Below are 17,906 nucleotides of genomic sequence, written 5' to 3'. Positions count from 1 at the left end.
AGAGTCAGACATGACTTCGCAACTAAACCACCACCATTGAAGCTGAAACTCCAATACTTTGGCCACCTGATGCGAAGAACTGACTCCTTGGAAAAGTCCCTGATGCTGGGAAAGATTGAAGGCAGGAGGAGAAGGGGACAACAGAGGATGAGATGGTTGGATGGCATCACTGACTCTATGGACATGAGTTTGAGTAAGCTCCAGGAGTTGGTGATGGACAGGGAGGCCTGGCGTGCTGCAGTCCATGGGGTCGCAAAGAGTCAGACACGACTAAGTGACTGAACTGAACTGATGCTTCCTTTGCCAAATCGGTATCACTTTAGTTCTCTGAGACTAAAGCTCTCCAAATACAACTTTTTCTCCAAACCTTACTCATTTGCAGCAGGAAACCTTTTTCAAAAAAGTATCTAGGTCCAGGATGGCCTTCCTGAAATAAATGAAAAGCCAAATAATCAGGCACAGGACCTCAGTCCTCTGTCCCAGTACAGACAGGCAGATCCCCATGGATCACCCTGTCTCATGAGGACAGTGGTTCCTTAGTCCTGCCCGGGGCCATATCTTGGCAGTCATCCTCTTATGGGCTAAGTGATCTGGTTCCAGGGACAGGTGGGAGAAGCAGGTGATCTGCTTCTTAAATGCATGGGGATCAGGGATGGAGGTCCTGAATGGGGTGATTTGGCTTCTCCCCACTTTTTTCAGGAAGGCCAGCCAGAACTGCTCTGACTGTGCTAGTATCAGCTGTGCTGTCTGACCCGTGCTCCATCATCCTATGCTCATGTATCACAGTAAGAAGGCAGAGAACATGTAGTTTCCATTCCTTTGTGCTTCTGCCTGTATTTGTTTATGTTCTGACAATCATCGATGGCCTCTGCCTGTGAGCAATCCCGTCTGGGGTTTGTTTGTTTGCTGTAAGATGTGTCCCATAGATGTAGTTTCTTCCATATTTTACAATAAGGATGGAAATGCAGGAGGTTTGCTCTTGGAAATATAGAAGATGAATGTGCCTTGAGACTCCTGAGGGGCAGAGCATGATGCCATCTCCATGCTGGCCTAGCGTTTCGGGTAGGTTTTGTCGTGTGACAACCTTATAGAGATTTATTTTACTTACTATAAAATTCACCACTGAAAGTATACACTTTAGTGGTTTTTAGTATATTCAGAGAGTTGTGTATCCATCACCACAATAAATTTTAGAACAGCTCATCAATTTGAGGGAAAATCCCCTGGAAGAGGGCATGGCAATTCACTCCAGTATTCTTGCCTAGAGAATCCCATGGACAGAGGAGCCTGGCGGGCTACAGTCCATGGGGTCGCAAAGAGTCAGACGTGATTGAAGCAACTTAGCATCAACTTGAAAAGAAAGCCCATACCCATTAGTTGTCACCCACCATTTTCCCAGAAACCCCTTAGCCGTAGGCAATCACTGTTCTTTATAGATCTCTCTGCTCTGAACTTTCATGTGAATGGAATCATATCATCAAAGGTCTTTGTGACTGGCTCCTTTCCCTTAGTGTGTTTTCAGAGATAATCCATGTTATAGTGTGTATCAGTACTTATTCCTTTTTATTTCCAAATAATAATCCATTGTATGGGTAGACCACCTTTTATTTATCCATTCATCATTTGATGGACATTTGGCTTGATCCTACATTTTGACTATTATGAGTAATGTTGCTTTTTGTGTACAGGTTTTTGTAAGTACATATGTTTCATTTCTCTTGGGTAATTACCTAGGAGTGGAATTGCTGGATCATGTAGCAGTCTATTTTTAACCATTTGAGAAATTACCATACTGTTCTGAGAAGTTGCTGCACCATTTTACATTCTCACAAGCAGTATCTGAGGGCTCCAATTTCTCGCCAACATTTGTTATTATCTTTCTTTTTGATTCTAGCCATCCTGGTGGTTTTGAAGTGGTGTCCTTTGATTTGCATTTTCCTGATGACTGATAATTTGAACATCTTTAATATGCTTATTGGCCATTTGTTTATCTTCTTTAGAGAAATGTCTGTTCAGGTCTTTAGCCCATTTTTTAATTGAGCTATTTGTGTTTTTACTGAGTTGTATGGGTTCTTTATATATAATCAATATAGGTTAGTGTGTTGCTTTTTCACTTTCTTGATGCTATTTTTTTTTAATAACACCAAAAACATTTTGTCTTGGGGCATAGCCAATTAACAATATTGTGATAGTTTCAGATGAACAGTGAAGGGACTCAGCCGTACATATACATGCATGCATTCTCCCCCACACCCCACCTCCCATCCAGGCTGGCACATAACATTGAACAGGGTTCCATGTGCTATACAATAGATATTCATTGGTTATCCATTTTAAATATAGCAGTGGGTACATGACCTTTCCAAAGTCCATAACTATTCTTTCCCTACTGGCAACTATGAGTTCGTTTTCTAATTGCCTAATCCAAGGTCATAAAAAATTGTGCCTGTTTTATAATAGGATTTGTATACTTTTAGCTCTCATATTTAGGTCTCTGATCCATTATGAGTTACTATTCTGCATGTTTTGTGAGGTGGGTGTCTTTTGCATTTGGATATCTGGTTGTACCAGGCTCGTTTGTTGAAAAAATGGCTTTTCCCCATTTGATTTTCTTGGCACACTTCTCAGAACAAACAGGTTTTAAGAGCCTTATTGAGTGTAGAATGGCAGCCACCACGACATGGCCCGTGGGCAGCCTGGTGTCCGCGTAGCACTGGGAGACCTTACAGGGCCCTCTGATGAGCTGTCTCTGCCTCATTAAGACCTTTACACTTCGGGGTGGGAGCAGAGTGGGGTCTGGGCTGGAGGAAGACCCTTGGGAGGGGAGTTAGTTAGAATGGATGGTGTCATGTTGTCTCTGACATGGCTACACCTTTGTGCCTGGAAAGGACACACTTGGTGACCAGGGAATGCCGCACCATGCCTAAAGAGCACCAACAGGTGGCCTGCTGCAGAGCTGGTGCCTCATTGCTCCTCACCACCCTCCTTAAGCTGGTCATAGCTAAAATGACCATGTGCTATATATATATATATATACACACTATACTGGGACAGTCCCAATTTATGCCTATTCTTCCCAAATAATGATTAATCACTCTTTTTCTCTTAAAATACCTTGGTTTGAATGATAAACTATACAGTCACCCTAGTCATAGAGCAAGGGCTTCTAGTGCAAATGCCTTTGTGATTAACCCAGATAGACAGCTTACCGGTGTCCTGGCCCAGGCTGTTGGCTCTGCTTCAGAAAGTATGTACCTGGAACCCAAGATTGGCCTTTGTATCCTCTAGTAGCACCAACAGGGAGAACTGTGAGCTTGCACCTCAAAGTCTGCAAAGTCTCAGCAGATGTGGTCTGGATCCCACATATCTACCCATGAGTACAAAGGCTAGCAGGACTGACAGCCTCTGCAGGCTCCTGCAGCTGAGAAGCCTTCTCTGGGAGCGTTCAAGATTAACCCAGATGCAGAGCTTACCGATGTCCTGATCCAGGCTGCTGGCTTGGCATCAGAAAGCATCAGAAGGGCCAAATATGGCTGTCCCTGCCCACGCCACCTGTGTGTGCCCGACCCATCCTTGCAGGTGTGGTTTGCTTTGTTTATTCACACCTTCCTTGGGTTCCCCATGGCTTCAAGGAGAAGACACATGTCTTGAAGCTCTGTGTCACTCACCTGTCCCTAAATGATGAATAAGACACCTTGGGAGGAACCCTCAGACTAAGATGGGAAGGACACTTGCACATAGGAGGGAATGTGGTTTTTGTTTGTTTGCTTTTTCACTAGGTCGACTCTTTTATTTTACTTTATTTTCATTTTCTTAATGAATTTTTTAATTGATATATAGTTGACATATAGCATTGTACTAGTTTTAGTGTATAGCATGATTTGATATGTGTATATATTGTGAAGTGATTTCTACAGTAAGTTTAGTTAATATCACCACACACAGTTACAAAAAAATTTTCGTGTGTGTGATGAGAACTTTTAAGATCTACTCTCTTAAAACTTTCCAATAGCCAATACAGTATGGTTAACTATAGTCACCATGCACATTACTTGTACATTACATCCCTAGGATTTATTTATTTTATAACTGGAAGTTTGTACCTTTTGAAACCTTTTACCCATTTTGCCCACTCCCCACCCCCCAGAATACTGTTGTATACACACACTTAACTGATGCAAACTCAGACATAACTAAGCAAAAAGGAAAAAAGTGCAGATGGAGTAGGGAAAAAATAGAGGCAAGTAATTTAAGCACTGCTAGCAGGTCCCTTTTGTGGGGAAGGATGAGAATCTACAGTCCACACAAGGGACATCAGCTCCTTGGACCCCATGTGAACATCTGACCATCTGAATGAACGCTAAAGTTGTCATACAGCTTGTCCTTTAAATGCAGATTAAAGAGTCACTGTGACTGCAAGCAAATGTCACTGCGAGCCCTGACTCTGTGTAACTGTCACACTGGGAGAAAGTGTAGCAAAATCCCAATACAGAAAGGGAGTGGGGAAGGGCTTCCTGAAGGACATGACCAGGGAGCTCTGTTGGGAGGAGGAGTGGAAAGGAGGAGGGAGGGAGCCTGGTGGAGCTTTCAGGCAGCAGAAATATCCTAAAGCAAGTACTGAAGTTGTGCAGGAGTGGTGGGGGGGCGGGGGGTGGGAAAGGTGAGACCAGGCTATGCAGACTTCAATTGCCTTTATAAGAAATGTGAGTTTTAGCCTTTATTAGTTAGTGATTCCCAAATCAGTGTCCTTGGAACACATATGCTGCTGGGACAAAGGATTCCACTGTCACACACGTTTGGGAAATCTCACATACAACCCCCCCCACCTACCCAAATCCCCACCTTGGAGAGTTGCAAGGAATGTTAGCGTACTAAAGAACCTGAGAAGTCTTGCAGTAAACACTCTTTTTGACTGATTACTCAGGACTTCCTTTAAACCATCCTGTAGCCTTTGTGCTCCAAAGGAAGTACAGCTCAGGCAGTAGGGAGCCAGTGCAGATTTCAGCGCAAGGGCGTGACAAGATCAGATGCCAGTGACGGGGGTGGATGGCTGGTTTGTGCTGTAGGCAGAGAGAACCCTGGGCGCTAGTCGCTGGTTAAGTCAGAGGTTCATCTCAGTAGCTACCTCAGTGTCTGGGAAAGACCCAGAAAGAGTCAACCACAGAGAGCGGCAGAGACAAACAAGAAGGCAGAAGCCACCTTCCAGGCACCGCTGATGCCTCCCTCCTCATGCAGCTTCAGCGGCCACAGCCCCCTGCAATCTTCGGAGGACGTGGAAAGAACAGTTGAAGACTTTCTACAGCCGATGTGTGTTTATGTTCCACAAGTGCAGGTCATGTATCCTGAGCTCTTCTCCTGAAGTTTCCAGGGAACACCTGTTCCCAACAGGGCGCATCTGCCTTTCTTCACTTTTCAAGAATAGGGAAAACATAGGATCAAAAGTGATACATACCCGTGCCACCCCAAGTCCTAAAAATTCTTTTTTTTTAATGTATTTTTTAATTGGAGGAAAATTGCCTTACAGTGTTGTGTTAGTGTTTGCCATCCAACAATGCAAATCAGCCATAATTATACATCTATCACCTCCTTCTTGGGCCTCCATCCCCTCCCCACATCCCACCCCTCTGGATCATCAGAGTGCCAGGTTAGACTCCCTGTGTTATATAGCAACTTCTAACCAGCTGTCTATCTAACACATAGAAGTGGATATATGTCGATATTACTTTCTCCATTCGTCCCAATCTTTCCTTCCCCTACAAGTCGATTCTGTATGTCTGCATCTCCATTCCTCTCCTGCAAATAAATTCATCAATACCATTTTTCTACATTCCATATATAAGGTTAACGTACTATATTTGTTTTTCTGTTTCTGAATTACTTCACTCTGTATAACAGGCTTTAGGTTCATCCATTTCACTACAACTGGCTCAGACTCGTTCTTTTTTATGGCTGAGTAATATTCCATTGTATATATGTACCACATCTTCTTTATCCATTCATCTGTTAATGGACATCTAGGTTGCTTTCATGTCCTAGCAATTGTAAATAGTACTGCTATGAATGTTGGGGTGCATTGTGCTAAGTCACTTCAGTCATGTCTGACTCTCTGCAACCCTGTGGATTGTAGCCTGCCAGGCTCCTCTGTCCATGGGATTCTCCAGGCACGAATACTGAAGTGGATTGCCATGCCATCCTCAGTGATCAAACCCATGATGCTTCAGTCTCCTGCATTGGCAAGGGGTTTCTTTTCAACTAACACCACCTGGAAAGCCAAATATTGGGGTACACATGTCTTTTTCAATTATGGTTTTCTCAGGGTATATGCCCAGTAGTGGGATTGTTGGGTCATATGATAGTTTTAGAAGCTTCCCAGGTGGTGCTAGTGGTAAAGAACCCACCTGCCAGTGCAGAAGATGGGGAGATGTGGGTTCAATCCCTGGGTTGGGAAGATCCCTGGAGAAGGGTATGGCAACCCACTCTAGTATTCTTGCCTGGAGAATCCCATGGACAGAGGAGCCTTGTGGGCTACAGTTCATAGCATCACAAAAAATTGAACATGACTGGAGTGACTTAGCACACACGCATGTACACATGATAGTTTTATTTCTAGTTTGGTTTTTTTTTTTTTGATTCCTAGTTTTTTAAGGAATCTCCATACTGTTCTCCATAGTAGCTGTATAAATTTACATTCCCACCCACAATGCAACCTTTCTCCACAGACTCTCCAGCATTTATTGTTTGTAGATTTTTTTGATGATGACCATTCTGACTGGTGTAAGGCGTTACCTCATTGTAGTTTTAATTTGCATTTCTCTAATAATGAGCAATGTTGAGCATCTTTTCATGTGTTTATTAGCCATCTCTATGTCTTCTTTGGAGAAATATTGTTTAGGTCTTCTGCCTATTTTTTGATTGGGTTGTTTGTTTTTCTGATATTGAGCTATGTGAGCTGCTTATACACTTTGGAGATTAATTCTTTGTCAGTTGTTTCATTTGCAATTATTTTCTCCTATTCTGAAGGTTGTCTTTTCATCTTTATTGCTTCCTTTGCTGTGCAAAATTATTTAAGTTTAATTAGGTCCCATTTGTTTGTTTTTATTTCCATTACTCTAGGAGATGAGTCAAAGAGGATCTTGCTGTCATTTATGTCAAAGAGTATACTGTTTATATTTTCCTCTAAAAGTTTTATAGTTTCTGGCTTTACATTTAGGTCTTTAATCTGTTTTGAGTTTATTTTTGTGTATGGTGTTAGGAAGTGTTCTAGCTTCATTCTTTTACATGTTGCTGTCCAGTTTTCCCAGCACCACTTATTGAAGAGGCTGTCTTTTCTCCATTGTATATTCTTGCCTCATTTGTCAAAGATAAGGTACCTATAAGTGCGTGGGTTTATCTCTGGGCTTTCTATCTTGTTCCATTGGTCTGTATTTCTGTTTTTGTGCCAGTACCATACTATCTCAATGACTGTAGCTTTGTAGTATATATAGTCTGAAGTCAGAAGGGTTGATTCCTCCAACTCCATTTTTCTTTCTCAAGATTGCTTTGGCTATTTGGGGTCTTTTGTGTTTTGATATAAATTTTGAAATTTGTTGTTCTAGTTCTGTGAAAAATACCATTGGTAGTTTAATAGGGATTGCATTAAATCTGTAGATTGCTTTGAGTAGTATAGTCGTTTTCACAATATTGATTCTTCCAACCCAAGAACATGATATATCTCTCCATCTGTTTGTGTTGTCTTTGATCTCTTTCATCAGTGTCTTATAGTTTTCTGCATATAGGTCTTTTGTCTCCTTAGATAGGTTTATTCCCAGACATTTTAAATGTCTTTTTTTGCAATGGTGAATGGGATTGTTTTCTTAACCTCTCTTTCTGATTTTTCATTGTTAGTGTATAGGGATGCAAGGAATTTCTATTAATTTTATATCCTGTGACTTTACTATGCTCATTGATTAACTCTAGTAATTTTCTGCTGGCATTTTTAAGGTTTTCTATATATAGTATCATGTCATCTGCAAACAATGAGAGTTTTACTTCTTCTTTTCCAATCTGGATTCTTTTTTATGTCTTTTTCTTCTCTGATTGCTGTGGCTAGGACTTCCAAAACTATGTTGAATAACACTAGTGATTACCATGTTAACAAACTGAAAGATTAAAAAAAAAAAATGATCATCTCGATAGATACATCAAAAGCTTTTGACAAAATTCAACACCCATTTATGATTTTTTAAAAAACTCTCCAGAAAGTAGACCTAGAAGGAACATACCTCAAAATAATAAACCCATATATGATAAACCCACAGCAAACATTATTCTCAACAATGAAAAACTGAAAACATTTCCTCTAAGATCAGGAACGAGACAAGGGTGCCCACTCTAGCCCTTAAATTCTTATGTGGAGTGGAGAACTGAACTTCCCATGGGATTATCAGAACACTAAAAATACTTCTTGCATTTTAACTAGACATGCCTGTTGGCAGGCGACTCACATTTCAGAAATAATTGCCCATAAGACATGTTTCAAGCCAGGGAACATGTGAGCCTTTGAGACAGGGAATGGAATATTCAGTTGTAACTTACAGATCCTCACAAGCTGCCTCATAGAGGTTTGTACCATGCAGAGAAGTGGGTTTGGTAGGAGGGTGGGAGTGCGCAGAATAAAGGTGTGGGTGGGGGTGGGTGAGACCACGAAGAGGCTTTATACATTATTCTGCTTCCATTTAATGTTTTCTGTTCACAATCATGGCAATTTTTGTCAATGCTGCTCTGGCTCTGAAATCCCAGGAGAAATCCTTAAAGGCAGTTTGCTTACAGCTCATTGTTTTCTATTTTTCTGTTTCTACAAGGCCTCCAAGGGTCTCCACAGATCTGCTTTCTTCCCTGGGTGTGAAAACAGGGAGAGAGAGGGGCAGGACACTCAGCTGGAATGCCACAGGGCTGGGATGGTTCCACATGGCCGGCAGGGAGAACTCAGACTCACTCCCCCATTCAGTCATTCACCACGTGTGTATCGAATGTGACATTTGGCCTGAATTTTGTATTTATGTTTGTGATAAAAGAACAGTGATGGGCCTCTGGGAGTCCTTGGTCCAGGAGGGGAGTCTGATGAGTAAGCCTCAAGATACAGTCCATGCGAGGAGCTGCACGACAGGACTGTGTGCCCAGGGCACTGAGCATAGCAGGCGATTCCTGATCCCACCTGGGGAGGTCGTGGGCAATAGGCAGAGCAGGGCTGATTCTGGAACTGAGATTTGAGGAGAGAGGTAGGAGTGTGCGTGGGCAGGCTTTGATGGGAGTGTTCGAGGTAGAGGAATCTGGGTGTGCAAATGCATGCAAATTTAGATGAGCACAGTGTCTAGGGGTGCTGTGAGTGGTTTGGTTTGACCAGAGCTTGAAATGTGAAGGTTATGTGAAAGATGATTTGGGGAGTCTGGGCCCAGGGAGTTGGGGGCTTGATGACCAGACTAAGGAGTGTGGCTTTTGTCCAGGAGGCTGTCTATGGAGAGCCATTAAAGGTTTTTGAGTGGGGTGGTCATGACTATCAGTGTCAAGCTGGATAAAACGAAAGAGAAAAGAGGAACTAGGGTGATGCCGGCTCCAAAAAGGGAAAGGGGAAGCCTCCACTATAAGCGGAGGAATCAGGATAATGTGGAAGCCTTGGCAGCAGGAGGTTCGGAGCAGAGATGGGCACCAGAGCTAAAGTTTAAGGGCAAAACCAAGGTCACATGGGAACATTTTGATGGTGTAATAATGAAAGCTACTTCGATGTCTGAAGGGGGAATGGCCAAGTAAATTATAAGGGGAAGTATGGAGCTGTTAAATGTTATGCAAAAGAAGGCTGTCTCAAAAAAATTTTTTTTAATAAACTTAAATTTTTGGTGGTGTGCACACTGTAGTGCATACAGTACAAATTAAAATTAAAGAGAAAAAAAAAACCACAATCCTACATGCAGGACAGCAAAGAAGACACAGATGTAAAGAAAGACTTTTGGACTCAGTGGGGGAAGGCAAGGGTGGGACAATTTGACAGAATAGCATTGAAACATGTGCATTACCATATGTAAAACAGACGACCAGTACAAGTTCCATTCATGAAGCAGGGGACCCAAAGCCAGTGCTCTGAAACAACCCAGAGGGACAGGACGGAGAGGGAGATGGAAAGGGGTTCAGGATGGGGGGGACACATATACCTATGGCCGATTCATGTTAATGTATGGCTAAAACCATCACAATATTGTAAAGTAATTATTCTCCAATTAAAATAATTAATTTTAAAACATTAAAATAAAACAAACAAGAACAAGGCTGTCTCATTCACAGCCGTATGGACTGTGGGTCTCACTGTCTCCTGGGCTGTCCCCACCCAGGAACTGAGCCACAGCCCCTCCTTCTCCTGGAGCCCATGGTTTCCTCCCAGAGTCTTCTGATGGCTCAGGAGTTGGGGGAGATGGCACAGTCTTCTGCCCCACTGATGCTTTCCTTCCCTGGGGCATGGGTGCCCCAGGCCTCAGTGAACTGTGAAGGCAGGAATTTCAGGACAGGAATCAGATCCCCACTTTATCAAACATCATTCCTCCATGCATGCCCATAGGTCTTCATGTCAACAGGCTGGAAACAGATATCCAAAAATGGAAATATTTATGCTAGGTTGATGGGATTGTGGGTAGGTCTTATTTTTAAAATTTCCTGGAATTGATGAGATTGTGGGTAGGTCTTATTCTTAAAATTTCCTGGAATAGTATATTGCCTTTTCAATAATAGTATTGAAAAAAAATTCACATATACAAAAAGTCCTGGATGGGTACAAATGCAGATTTGTACAAATTACATACCCACCCACACAAGCTTTCATTTTTCCAGCTGTCATTAATGTAGCTATGAAGTTGTAAATAATGCATGTCTTGCTTTGATACTAGATGGTCAGGACACATGGATTTTCATTTCCCAAGAAAAGTCAGGTTTATTATGAATGTAGGAGAAATTGATAAGATATTATATGCAATCCAGGCTGAAATGGACTGAGTACATCTCTTAAAAATCTTGGCAGCTGACGCAGACATTCTGAGCCTGCATTCCCAGTTTTATCATCCATACCATTGAAGGCGGGTGTGGTGAGCCAGGCTCTGGCCTCTGGGAAGTGGTCACATTGGGTTTGCTGTTCCCTCCATCAGTTTACTCTGGGAACACAGGTGTGAACCAAGAAGTTACAGCAGATTCTTTGTGTAGAGTCCACAGATAGCAGACCACCCATCTGTGGAAAGCTTCAAAGGAAGGGCCAAAGAGTAACTTCCCAGTTGGAATGCTGTGGAGTGGGCCCATACTGCTCTCAAAAGGGCAGGAAGAACGTGGCCATCCAGGCTTTGTGACCACCATTAGGGTGGAGGCAGGCAAGCCTCCTGGAGGCCCAAGAGCCTGGGACTCATGCCCCTCAGAGGAGTAACTGAGGCAGAACTAGCACAAATATTTCCATTTTTGATCATCTGCTTCCAGCCTGTTGACATGAAGATGTATGGGCATGGGCAGAGGGATGATGGTTGATGATGTGGGGGTCTGCTTCTCACCCTGATCTTGCTGCGCTCTCTAGGTCACCAAGACCTGAAGCACCTATGCCCCAGGGAAGGGAGGCTTCAGCAGCGCAGATGGGTCCCCCATCACCTCCCACCCAGTTCTTGGGTAGGGAAACCCTTGGGAGAGTGGGACCCACACTCCGTAAGGTCGTGGGTGAAACAGGAGCTGCTGCTGTGAAGGTCTTCAGGGAAGACCCCCGCCCCATCTCGACCAGTTGTTGCCAAGCTATGGGCACATGTCCAGCCACCAGCAGACTGTCCCAGAGGTCCCACCCCTGTCAGAACCTGCTTTAGTCTCTAGGGGTGGAACCTCTGTCAGAGGATGAGGTGGACACGTCAGTCATCCTGGTTTCATTTGGGGCTCAGAGCCATCCATGTGGCCTCCATTAGGCTGAGGGCTTAGGGGACCAAGAGAGGTTGAAATTGGTCTTTGAAAAGCTGTGGCCTTGTTTATGACCTGGACAAACATCTCTAGGATTTCCTGAGGCTTCATCTCATGTCAAGATGGAGGAGCCACAAGCTCATGAAAGTTGTTTTATGAGAGAACAGCCAGGTCAGGCGGAGGTAGTAAGGGGGCTGAGTTTGAAGACACATGAAATGGTTAACATGGTAGGTCTGCAATCATGAGCTTGGTGTCTTTGATGTGTCCAAGTTGACACCCCTCTCGTCACTAATAATGACTGTTATTTCTAAAAAAATAAACACCTTCCTCTCAACCCTGGCCTCTGGGTCTTCTCACTGGTCAGCCTCATTTTATGAATCACTCCCTTTTGGAAATGAAGAGCATCTGCAGAGAGGTGAGATCTTCCCCTGGGGACATCTTAAAGTGGCATTTAATACATTCACAGAGTTGTACAACCATCACCACTACATTGTTCCAGACCTTTTTCATCTCCCTGAAGGGAAATTCAGCTCTTACTTCCCATGCCCACCCCCACCCCCCAGCCCCCGGGAGCCACTACTGTGCCTTTGTCTCTGTGGATTTATCTATTCTGGACATTTAATATAAATGGATTCATACAATACGTGACCCTTCGTGTCTGTCTCCTTTCACCTAGCATAATGTTTTGGAGGTTCATCCATGGTATAGCCTGAATGAACACCTCATTCCTTTTTATAGCTGAACAATATTCTACTGGATGAACAGACCACATTTTGTTTGTCCACTCATCAATTGAGAGACATTGGGTTATTTCTACTTCTTGGCTCTTGTGAGTAATGCTGCAGTGATCATTCATCTACAATGTTTTTTGTTCTCGGTTTGTTTTTCAAAGATAACAGTTTATGAAGCAGTAAATGGATTTACAAGGTTTCCTTGGTGGCTCAGTGGTAGACTCTGCCTGCCAATATAGGAGACGTGGGTTCAATCCCTGGGTCGGGAAGAATCCCCTGGAGAAGGAAATGGCAAGCCACTCCAGTGTTCTTGCCTGAGAAATCCAGCCTGGTGGGCTACGGTCCATGGGGTCACAAAAGAGTCAGACACAACTTAGCAACTACACAACAACAACAAAAATGGATTTACACAGATGATTTCATTTAACCTCAGGGAACCCTACCAGGTAGGTCCCATAATGATCTCCATTGTACAATGAGAAAACTAAAGTACAAAGAAATTAAATTAAGTTGTCCAAGATCACATGGCTGACGGGCAAGACATCAGTACTGAAGTGAGGTTGGTCCCAGCACCTCCTACCACTGAGGCCTTTAATTCATGGCTCCAATGCGCCAACAGTTTGGGGGTTGCCCCCACGTCACATGTACAGCATGCCTCAGCCTGAGAGTGGTCCAAGCTGACCTCTCCTCTGACCCAGAAGAGCAACCAGGAGATGTGAAAGACTCTACCAAATCCTTCCTCGAGAAGTCAGGGGTGGATTCATGTGGCCACTCACCCTCACCCAAGCTGTGAGGAGAAAGCCTTGTTCTACCTCCAGGCTGAAGGCCCAGGTTTCCACAGAAAGTCCTGGGGCCCAAGGTCACAGCTGAGTGAGAACTTCTGAAATCCCCAGCCCACCTCCCAAGAAAGAACAGGAGCTGACAGAGTCCCTGGAGGACAAGGTAGCCACCAGCCCATGCAGAGTCTTGGGCCTGCAGAGACAGGGCAGGGAGCAGCTGAAGCTAGGGAACAAACCAGGCTTGAGCCCTCTATGTGACTTTGTCCTGGGTTTACTGACACAGACAAAAATGAGGTTAGGACTGGGCCCTTGTTTGGGAAATTCTAATCGGATGGGACAGGGGTGAGGCATGACCGGTCCCTATGGGACAAGCTGGTTCCAGCTGGAGCAGAGCATCAGGCCTAGAGCATGCGTGTGTGCTAAGTCGCTTCAGTCACGTCCGACTCTGTGCGACCCTATGGACTGTAGCCTGCCAGGCTTCTCTGTCCATGGAGTTCTAGAGCAGTAGTTCTCAGTGTGGTCCTCAGGCCAATGGCAGCAGCAACATTGCCTGGGAAGGTTCCAAAAATTAGAAATGGAAATTATCAGGCTCCATCCAGACGTAGCTTGGAGGTGGGGGTTGGGTTGAGGGAGCAGCAATGTGTCTGTGAACAAGCTGCCACGTGACGCTGCTGACACGTCTCAAGTCTGAGAACCCTGCACCAGAGGCCAATGGTCCTGATGACAGAGACCCTCCCTGCCCCTGCCAGTTTTTCAGGGGCCAGGCCAGAGACTGAGGCCAGCTGTCTGCTCTCAGCTCACCACTTCCCACGTCTGCACTTAGGGGTGCCTCTATCTCCTCCCCTTCAGCTTCCCTCCCCCACTCCTTGCAGACCCTAATTGCTGACTGGATTCACTTTACTTCCCAACCAGCAGAAGAGTAAGGCTGTCCTAAATCACAGCTGGACTGGAGTAGCTACGGGTTAGGGGGGCTTTTAGAAGGGGTCAGTGGGAAGAGTGTGGTCACAACAGTAGAAGCCAGGCTGGACTTCTCCATCTGCAGTCCCACCTGAGTCCTTGGGTCTGGGCTCTGGTTTCCACATCCCTGTGGCTTAAGAACACGCTGGTACCTTGGATGGGGGTAGTTCCCTTGAACTCAGTGAAGCCCAGAGAATACTGGCAAAGCCCCTCCCCACAGTCTCCCTTCCTATAGTCACCAGTGGAGCATCTGTGCCCCTGCCTCCCCCAGAGGTCAGGTCCTCCTCAGGGTCCTGACCTCCTCAGGGTCAGGTCTTCCCCGACCCCCTGCTCCTGTTAGGCCCTATCATGTGAGAGGAGGCAGAAGATGGGTTCCCAACTCTACCCTTGTTCTACTGTTATGACATAAACTTGAGGCCTGTACAGGATTCCCAAAAGAACCAATTTGAAAACAAACCTGGAAGTTGACCTTTTTTTTTTCCTGAGCTTTTCATCCCCACCCTAATAACCTGACTTTCCCTCTAGACAATGTAGATGCCTTTGATCAGGAGGCAGGGTGCTCTCTGGCCCCAAACGGCTGATGCTGTGGCTCTGTCCCTGCCAGCTCTGTGACTTTGAGCAGACAGCCCAGTCTCTCTGGGCTTCAGCCTCTCACTTTAGAAATCACAGTCCCACAGGGACTGTGCCAGAACCATCTTCTCCAGAAAGACTCCAGGGTAGTGTGAAGCCCCAAAATAGACATTTCTATGTTGGTCAGACCATGTCATGAGGAGAGTCAGGGTCAAGACTGCTGCTCTTAGGAAGTCCCTGGTTTCTTTATAGGAGAGAATATGCCAATTTAATCAAAGCAATCCAGGCCAGGGCACCCTTCTTTTGGTTAGTGCTGGACAGATGTAATACCATGGTCATTGCACTTTCTGGGCAGTATAAGGAACTTTCCAGGTAATTATTAACCCAGCCACTCCCTTCATATACCCCTTTAGGTGCTAATTTCCCAGTAGGAGGGCCTTCACCATGTCTTTCTGGGGGCAGCCAGGGGAGCCTGCTGGGTGCCCTTCCTGCCTACCTAGAGGAGGTGGGGACAGAGTGAGCTGGCAGCTCCCACTTCATGCAGCCTCCATACTTCCCTAAGTCCTGGCGAGAGCTGAGTGTTGACTTTACTGTCTTCTCCCTGGAGATGAAAGGAGCCTGTGAAAGCCACTTGCTATTTCTTCTCCTTCATGGATCACAGCTTTGTCGTGGTGAAGGGGCTTGTGTAACTCAATGAAGCTATGAGCCATGCCATGCAGGGTAATCCAAGATGGACAGGTCATAGTGAAGAGTTCTGACAAAAAGTGGTCCACTGGAGTAGCAGATAGAAACCCACTCCAGTATTGTTGCCTGGAGAATCCCATGGACAGAGGAGCCTGGTGGGCTACAGTTCATGGGGTTGCAAAGAGTCAGTCATGACTGAGCATGCATGCACACATATACATATTATTTTATATTTTATACACATAGACACATAAATATACACATATATACATTTTATTCAATACACTTTGGCAATGAATGTCAAAGTCCACCTTTATGCTTCCGTGATCTCTGTCCCCTCAGGTTCCACTATTACCAGATTTGTGTGGGTGCAGTGCAGGCCTTTTCCTATACATTTATATACACATGTGTGCACAGTGCGTGTAGAGAGCTTTATTTAGTATTTTTCCACTTTTTTCACTTTTCTAATGTCAGTGCCTAGAAAAGTGCCTAACTTACTAGATACTTTGCAATTTTTTTGTTACACAATTAAATTATTTTTTTTTAACTTACCTCTATGTCTTTGAGATCTTTCTGTGTTTTGTTTTTGACTGCCAGACAGATGTACAGTAATTTAATCAAACTTACCCTAGTACAGTTCACAATCTGTTATCGCACCCCTTGGGACTTGATGTGTCAGAATTCAAAACCGTTCTACAATAGAAGGTGGTGTCAGACATGTTCGAGGCAGTCCCCGTAACCAGATACATTAACATTTCTGCAATGAAATGAATAAATATGCCCCCAAAGTGGAATAAATTAAGTCTCTAAACAGCCTCACATAAAGTCAGACTTAGCTCTAGATCAATCTGCAACTGACGATAGTCCCTCTGCTTAAAGCTTCTGGGACTCAAAGTAGGACAAGGAGTGTGGGCTTTGGCACGGAGGCCCTTGTTGGGCAAACACAGCTGAGACAGGATGCCACTCACCTCCCACTCCTTGGTCTCACGGTCTCTGTTCTCCCGGCCTCTGGGAGCTGGCAGTGAGGGGAGGGCAGGGAGGGGAGTGCAGTGTGGGGGCTGGAGAGGACAGCTACTGCAGGCCTCTCCCAGCCCCACCCCGCCCCAAGACAGATTTGCTTACTCTCATCTTCTACACAGGGACTTCTCCATCTCCATGACTGCCTTTTCCCTCCTGGATTGCCATTAACTTCAGCTTTAACCCTTTCTTTGGCACTGTTCTTACCACTTGGATCTGGCAGGAATTTACCAAAAACCTTTGCGTTATCACAGGGTGTTTCCCAGACCCCCACTTCTTGTGCTCTGCCTCTGCTCAGCCATCTTCCACATGCTTCTCAGACACAGGTACAAAGGTGGTCTTTTCCTACTCGATGAGACTCACTTACCATGGGGCAGCAACAGCGCCATTCAGGGGCAGATGAATACCCTGAAACTGGAGCAGATAGGCTGTTTGGATACAGGTACGCATTCTGGGAGAGGGGATGCTCCATGGAATTAGTTAACCCCTTGGAGGGTTAACATCGAGGATACTGGGTAAAGCCCTTCTCACTTGATCCTAGCCTGCCTCTCCAGTGTCTTCTCTGGCCCCGTGTGATGGGCCCCGTGTGATGGGCCCGGGACTCCTGCTACGTGCACAGCATCGCTCACCATCCCCTAGAACCATCCTCTCCTCTCTGCAGTGTGCTCAGTCGCTCAGTCATGTCCGACTCTTTGAAACCCCGTGGACTGTAGCCCACCAGGCTCCTTTGTCCATGGAATTTTCCAGACAAGACACTGGAGTGGGTTGCCACACCCTCCTCCAGAGCTCTTCCTATCCCAGGGATTGAACCAGCGTCTCCTGTGTCTCCTACATTGGCAAGCAAATTCTTTACCACTGTGCCACCTGGGAAGCCCCCTCTCCTCTCCACCTTTGCATAGATGATTTCCTCAGCTCTGGCTGCCCTTCCTCCTGTTCTGCCCGCCTGCCCTCCGTCCATCCCTACCATAGCTGCATCAGAGTCTCTCTCCCATCACAGGATGGGATCTGCTGCCAGTGAGAGATGAACAGCATGGGGACTGCTGTCTCCAGGAGACTGGTGGCCTGGCCTTGGAGAATGTAAGGCTGCTGTGGAGGTGGGGTGTGTTGGGGAAATGTACTCCGGGAAGTAAGGTGGTAGAATCCTAGGCCCAGATGGTGGGTTTCAGGTGAAGGAGAGGAGGGTATCTAAGAACGGGGATTTCTGGCTTCACTGTGACTTGCCTTG

At 45.3% G+C, this 17,906-nt stretch overlaps 1 protein-coding gene across 2 annotated transcripts in view; it reads left to right on the top strand.

The window, feature by feature from the left end:
* The window catches only part of COL23A1 (collagen type XXIII alpha 1 chain), a 382,617-nt gene that overhangs the window by 214,037 nt on the left and 150,674 nt on the right, over window positions 1–17,906 (top strand). The window lies entirely within an intron of this gene.

This window comes from Cervus elaphus, chromosome 9 (assembly GCF_910594005.1).
Source record: "Cervus elaphus chromosome 9, mCerEla1.1, whole genome shotgun sequence".
NCBI lineage: Eukaryota > Metazoa > Chordata > Mammalia > Artiodactyla > Cervidae > Cervus > Cervus elaphus.
Note: the sequence above shows the minus strand (reverse complement) of the source record. Positions and strands in the feature narration are given on the sequence as shown.